This window comes from Scyliorhinus canicula, chromosome 19 (assembly GCF_902713615.1).
Source record: "Scyliorhinus canicula chromosome 19, sScyCan1.1, whole genome shotgun sequence".
Taxonomy (NCBI): domain Eukaryota; kingdom Metazoa; phylum Chordata; class Chondrichthyes; order Carcharhiniformes; family Scyliorhinidae; genus Scyliorhinus; species Scyliorhinus canicula.
In genome coordinates this window covers 22,046,738-22,052,737 of record NC_052164.1, presented here as the reverse complement: position 1 = coordinate 22,052,737, position 6,000 = coordinate 22,046,738, and positions in this window count along the sequence as shown.

The following is a 6,000-nucleotide window of genomic DNA, read 5'->3' as shown; positions in this document are numbered from 1 at the left end:
ACTTACCAATCACAATACTTACCAACACACGAAGAGTTACATTTCTCCCAGCTACCAGTAAGGAGCACTTTCCTTACTGGTCAATCAGGTCACTGCTTTGCTGTGATGTCACTCTTCAAATTTATCCCCAAAGGCCCTGTAGCCGCTGTTTAAGCAGCGAGGCTGCTGGTTTAAATACTCACCGCTCGACTCTGTAGCTCCGCCCACTCCAACAGCTGAATTCCCGCCGAAAAACGTCTCCAGTTACATGAGACAGCTCTGCAGTGGCTGCCCCCCTGAGGGAGCACATTGGAAATGGCAGCCCGCACATTTTCTTTTCTTGATGCTTGCCCTCTTCCTGCCCTCCTGGCAGCACTTAACCTTTCACATAACGCGTTTCATGGTGGATGGCCATTAATTGGTATATAGTTTAATTGGTTTTGCAATTTGATGTCCGATGGATCAATGGACATTAGCTGAAACCAGTCTACATCCTCATCCAGTATGTTAACGGCAGCTCCAGTATCAATTTTAAAGTTGTTGTAGGAACCATTAACTTTCACTGTAACTGATCAATAATCTTGATTAAGACCATTTACTTTCCATAGAAACTCAGTTGTTTTATCTGTGTCACGATTTCCAATTCCTTGGATGGAGCGCGTTTCATAAAATTTTTTTTGTCTTCTACTTCAATTAAAGTTGTTGGATTTGCAGAAATGCTTGAAATGCTTTCCACACTAAAAGCATTTCACATCCCTTGCTTTGCAGTCCTGGCATCTACATTGTTTCTTCACAACTCTACATAAACATTTCAAAATGGTTGACGCTGTGGTGTTTCCCGCCCTTTTACCTGGTTTGGCAGGCTTTCTTTTTCCAATTAAGCAGCAAATTGGCATGGCCTATTCAACTACCCTGCACATCTTTGGGCTGTGGGAGTGAGACCCTCACAACCACGGGGAGAGTGTGCAAACTCCACACAGGCAGTGACCCAGGGCCGGGATTGTACCCGGGTCCTCAGCGCCGTAAGGCAGCAGTGCCAACCACTATGCCATCATGCCATCCCGGTTTGGCGGGTTTATTTGTGGTTGGGAGTCGCTGCCTGCGGGCCTACCCAATCAGCAAAGTCATGTGAAGCCTTGGAGCCGTATCAAATTAATGCTTGGTTTAATTCGCTAAGCCTGGCCTGCTTTACATACTGGACTGCTTGATCTCAAGTAAGGTTGTCTTTGGCCTGCAGAAAGTCAGAGAGATTTTCATTCCAGTGCCCACAACTGTGCGATCACACATTAGCCCAAACTTCAGTACCCCATATCAATGAGAACTAGCTCAGTGTTATCAGTTGGTGAGAAATAATTCAACTGATCCCCCACGCTGTTGGGAACTTTGGTTGAGATGTGATCACTATAACTATGATTTGGATAGTTCCCAAGGCCTGTGGAATCTTGGCATGATTCTTGGTTGCTGTCATGAGTGACCTATCTTCCCTTTCGACAGACTCTGGTCCTTGCTTAATTGAAATTAGTTTGCTAACATTACATCTGAACAGGTTGCTGAGTAGTAATGGTGCTCCTGAGCACTGTGTGTTCCAAACTCTCTCTTGAGTGTCTAGCTGCACGTGACTGACAGATGTCAATGATATATCATTAGCGACCTCTCTCATTAATGTATCCATTCCATTAACCCTTTACGCGACACATTCTACACCCTCAGAACCGATTGTGTGAAACAAGGCCGGGAATTCTTCGGATGTTCACTAAGGCCGGCAGTGCACCCCTGCCCATGGATTTCCCAGCAGCATGGGTTGGCTTCAGTGGGAATTCTGATTGACAGGGGAGGAGCAGACAATCTCGTCGCCAGCAAACGGTGCATTACCGGGAAACCCATGACTGGAGGCCGGAGAATCTCGCCCAAGGTTTCTTTGGTTCCTTGCCCTAAATTTGACCTAATCTTTATGGCCCTCATCCTCCTTTTAATCAAAGCAGCCAGCTTCTAAATAATCTGTTCCACTCTTCGTACTTTTCAACACACCTCGCAAATCACCCCTAAATCTCCAATTGAAAACAATCACAACACTTCAATGTATTCCGGAAAATAAAGTATGCTCTATAATCCAGAATTTAATTAACTCTTTTTACGGCTATATAGCCATGAGGCTTCATTTAAATGTCCAGTGAACGCATACCTCAGTGTAGCACTGATGGGGGTACAGTCCTTCAGATGGCATGTTGAACTGAGGCATTGTCTACCCTCTCAGGTGGATGAACAAGATCCCAAGGCACTATTTGAAGAGCTCTGATCCAATGCTCACCATTTTCAAACCTTCAACCTAAATATTACCCATAAACCTCATTCTGTGAAAATGATTGACAATAATACTCTTCTGATGAATTCAGTTCAGTTATAACAATTGCCATGAATTACTGGGGAATTAACAAAAGCAGACTGATCTACTTACATTGCGTTGTATTGCTGTGATTAAAAACTAGTTTAGAGTAACGATAAAAGAGGAATTACTTGTTAGGCCTTTGTGCTCAGCTGAAAGGTTTCTCCATAAATGCCGAGGTTTGGTATTCTCATCTTTGCATTTTAGATTTGTACAATGGAGAGGAAGTTGTTGTTACTGCACTTTAACTAGATAATTGTTTGCTGTGTACCTGAAATGAATATTTTAGGATTATTATTCAGGGTCTCAACTTGTGGGAATTGTGAATCTGCATATTGCAGAAGTACAACAAGCTGCCAACATTCTACTGAGCTGTATTCTCTCCACATGAGCCTGAACAATAATACAGTGAGACGTGTTCAAAAAATTAGAGTGCATGGGAAAATAAATCATCTAACAAGACTGTCATAGTCTCTCAGAGCTTGTATTCATTATACAGCTTTTGTTTGCTCCATTATTGGCAGACCTGTTGCAATGTTAATGCATTTTCCACAAAGAATGCCAAGTACATTTTTATGTTACTTTTTACAATGAATTTCCCTGTGCTGCTCGTGGCAGGGAAACGGAAACCGTCGCAACTTTAGACACCCAATCTAGTGCTCGTCGGTCAACTAGAGTACATATTGAATGCAAATGTACTGGACAGGATTCCAAGGCAAAATCGCGTTCGGCGATCGGCCGAAGTATACCCGTTTCTGACGAAATCATGGGCGGCGCTTTCGTGATGCTCCACTCCCTCCGAAGAGTATGGCGCACGCCGTATCGACGGCCTCAGGACATTGCCTGAGGCCAACCCCTCGATGCTCCGCCCCCAACTGGCCGAGTTCCCGACGGTGTCAGTCGTGTGTGCTATTATCCGTCCGGAACTTGGTGTGGTGGCTGCAGACTCAGTCCAGCGCCGCCACAGTCGGGGGATGGCCGAGCTGCGGGCAGGGGGGGACTTTGTCAGGGGCTGGGGGTGCTGTTGGGGTTGGTGCTGGAGCTCATGAGTCGGCCAAAGTGAGGAGCATTATTTTGCAGGCTGGGTCCGTGCCCGGCCGCCGCCATGTTGCACGGCGCGGCCGCTGCAGGCTCCCGCCGTGCGCATGAACGGCCACGGGCCTGGCAATTCTCTGGGCCGTATCCGCAGCTGGAGCCGGGTGTTCTACGCTGCTCGGATGTTAGCCCCCAGCCAAACGAAGGACCGGTGGCTGTTTTGCGCCGAATTTACGGTCGTCAGGACAGAACCTCAAAATCGGAGAATCGAGCCCACTGTATCCTTTGTCCCAAAAATGAGTTTTGATCTCAACGTCAGGTAGGCACACAACCATACCTATGCAATGTTTCCATTTTTCACACCAAATGGCCCAGATTTTCACTCCCGAGGTGGGTGAAATTATCTGACTGGGCAAACCCGGCCTCAGGAGAAACAGTTCTGAATGGCTGGATATTTCTTCTGGTGGGGGCGGGCTTGGGGGTGGTGATGAGGCGTGGTGGCGGGGGGGGGGGGGGGGGGGGGGGGGGGGGGGGGGGGGGCGTGCTTACCTTCCCCAACACCAGTTCATAGTTAGCTGTAGGGGCTGCGAAGAGGGTTGATTATAAGGTCTGTTTTGTTGATCTGGGATTTCATCCCAGTTGTGACAAAAGCAGTTCGGCCCTCATTTGTAATCGTAGCTTCCACAACAAGGGCAGCTGACCCCTTAAAAACCTCTTCGAGCTGGACATCATACAATGAACTTTTAACCCCCTCCCCTCCCTAAAGTGATAATGACAGGTTGTGGAAGCAGTCACGGAGAAATAATAATGATGACCCTCAGGCATATGTCAACAAACAGCTATTGAAATTGCAAATGCGTTGGGCGGGATTCTCCGTTGTCTGACACCAAAATCGGGAAACGTAATCCCGGGGGATAGGTTCTGTTGCCAAAATCGTGACCGTCGCCGATTTGGTGCCAAAATTGCAATTCGCTGTCACCTCAACAGGGTGTCAATGGGGTCCGGAACGCATGTACATTAAACATCGTTTGCATATCATTAGTGGGCCTTTCTCCTCTTTGCTTCCCCCTTCCCCTCCCCCCACACCTACAGTTCATCCTCTGATGTTAGTTTCCCTGCTGTTTGACGTTTCACGTCTTTTGCCCTCTCTGGGGATTGCCATTAACACTCTTTCCCCTTAGTATTTGTTTCCCTGGGTTTCTGTGGCTATGACTCATCTTTCATTCTCACTCCACAGTATAAATATTTCCCACTCTCTCTGTCTGTTAGCTTTGACAAAGAGTCATCGGACTCGAAACGTTAGCTCTTTTCTCTCCCTCGAGATGCTGCCAGACTTGCTGAGATTTTCCAGCATTTTCTCTTTCGTATAAAAGTGTGTGCTCTCCTGCGCTGCAGCCATTCTGGTTCCAGCTTCAGGAGGCACAACATCTTGTTCAATAAAGCCTCGATTGTTCCACCATTCTCGTCTCGTGGTAATTGGCGGTGCATCAGTGTTAATAGAAGAGGAAAGGTCCGCACTTTCTGAAAGCAAAACATGAGAATAAGTTATAGACTGGCCCTTGGGGGTGAAGGGGAGGGTGTGGAGCAAATCAAAATGGAGGGCAGATTCCATGGTCTGAATTTGTTGAACTCAACGTTAAATTCAGAAGTGCCAAATCGCAAGGTGGGCTGCTGTGTCTCCAGTTTGCATTGAGCTTCACTGAAACATTATAGCAGGCTGAAGACACATTAATGTGAGCACGAGAGCAAGGTGGTGAACCGAAATAGCAAGCGACAAGAAGGCCGGGGTCAGGTTTGTGGACTGAGTGAAGGTGTTCTGTAAAATGATCACCCAGTCTGTGTTTAGTCTCCCCACTGTGGCGGAGAACCACATTGTAAGCAGCAAAAGAAGGCTTGAAATGGTTGCAAGCCATGTTTAAATCAGTATAGGTGCCCTCTAGAAAATTAGAACTGTCTGTGAACTTCAAATTATGTAAATGTTCATTCAAATACAAATTTGTTCATTACAACGTCCTGTCGGTGCTGACTGCTGTGCAACTTCATGTTTAATGTATATTTAATAAAACATAAAATTGGTCATCCATCATAATCATAGATAAATTAATGAAAGTTTCAATCTGAATTTTGTTAATTTGAGAATTTTAAGGGTTGCAGAAGGAACATAGTCTAGTGATTAAGGAATTGTCGTCAATAATCTAGTGATTTATTTTATTTTTAATTAGCAGCTTGAATCCCACAGCTTCTGTGCTGCTTCCTGGTTTAAATCTTTCCTCCTGCCTCTGCTCCACATCAAACCCATTGTTAAAAGGCAGGGAATCCAGATCCCCTTCAGTTTTAACTGGAGGCCAAATGGGAGCTCATGAAACCTTTAGAAATGTAAGCCACCATTGTCACCAAGTAGCCAGAATTTGCTGTTAAGACATCCCATTAAGGTATTCCAAAGTGCTAACGAACCATTGAAATAACCTGGGCGGAATTGTCCGCCCGCCGCAGGCCAAAGGGGTTCCCCATTGTGGGCACCCCCATGTTGTCGGGAAATCTGTGGGTGTGAGTGCACTGTCAGCGAAACGGAGGATTCCGCCAATGGAGAATTCAGGTCCCTG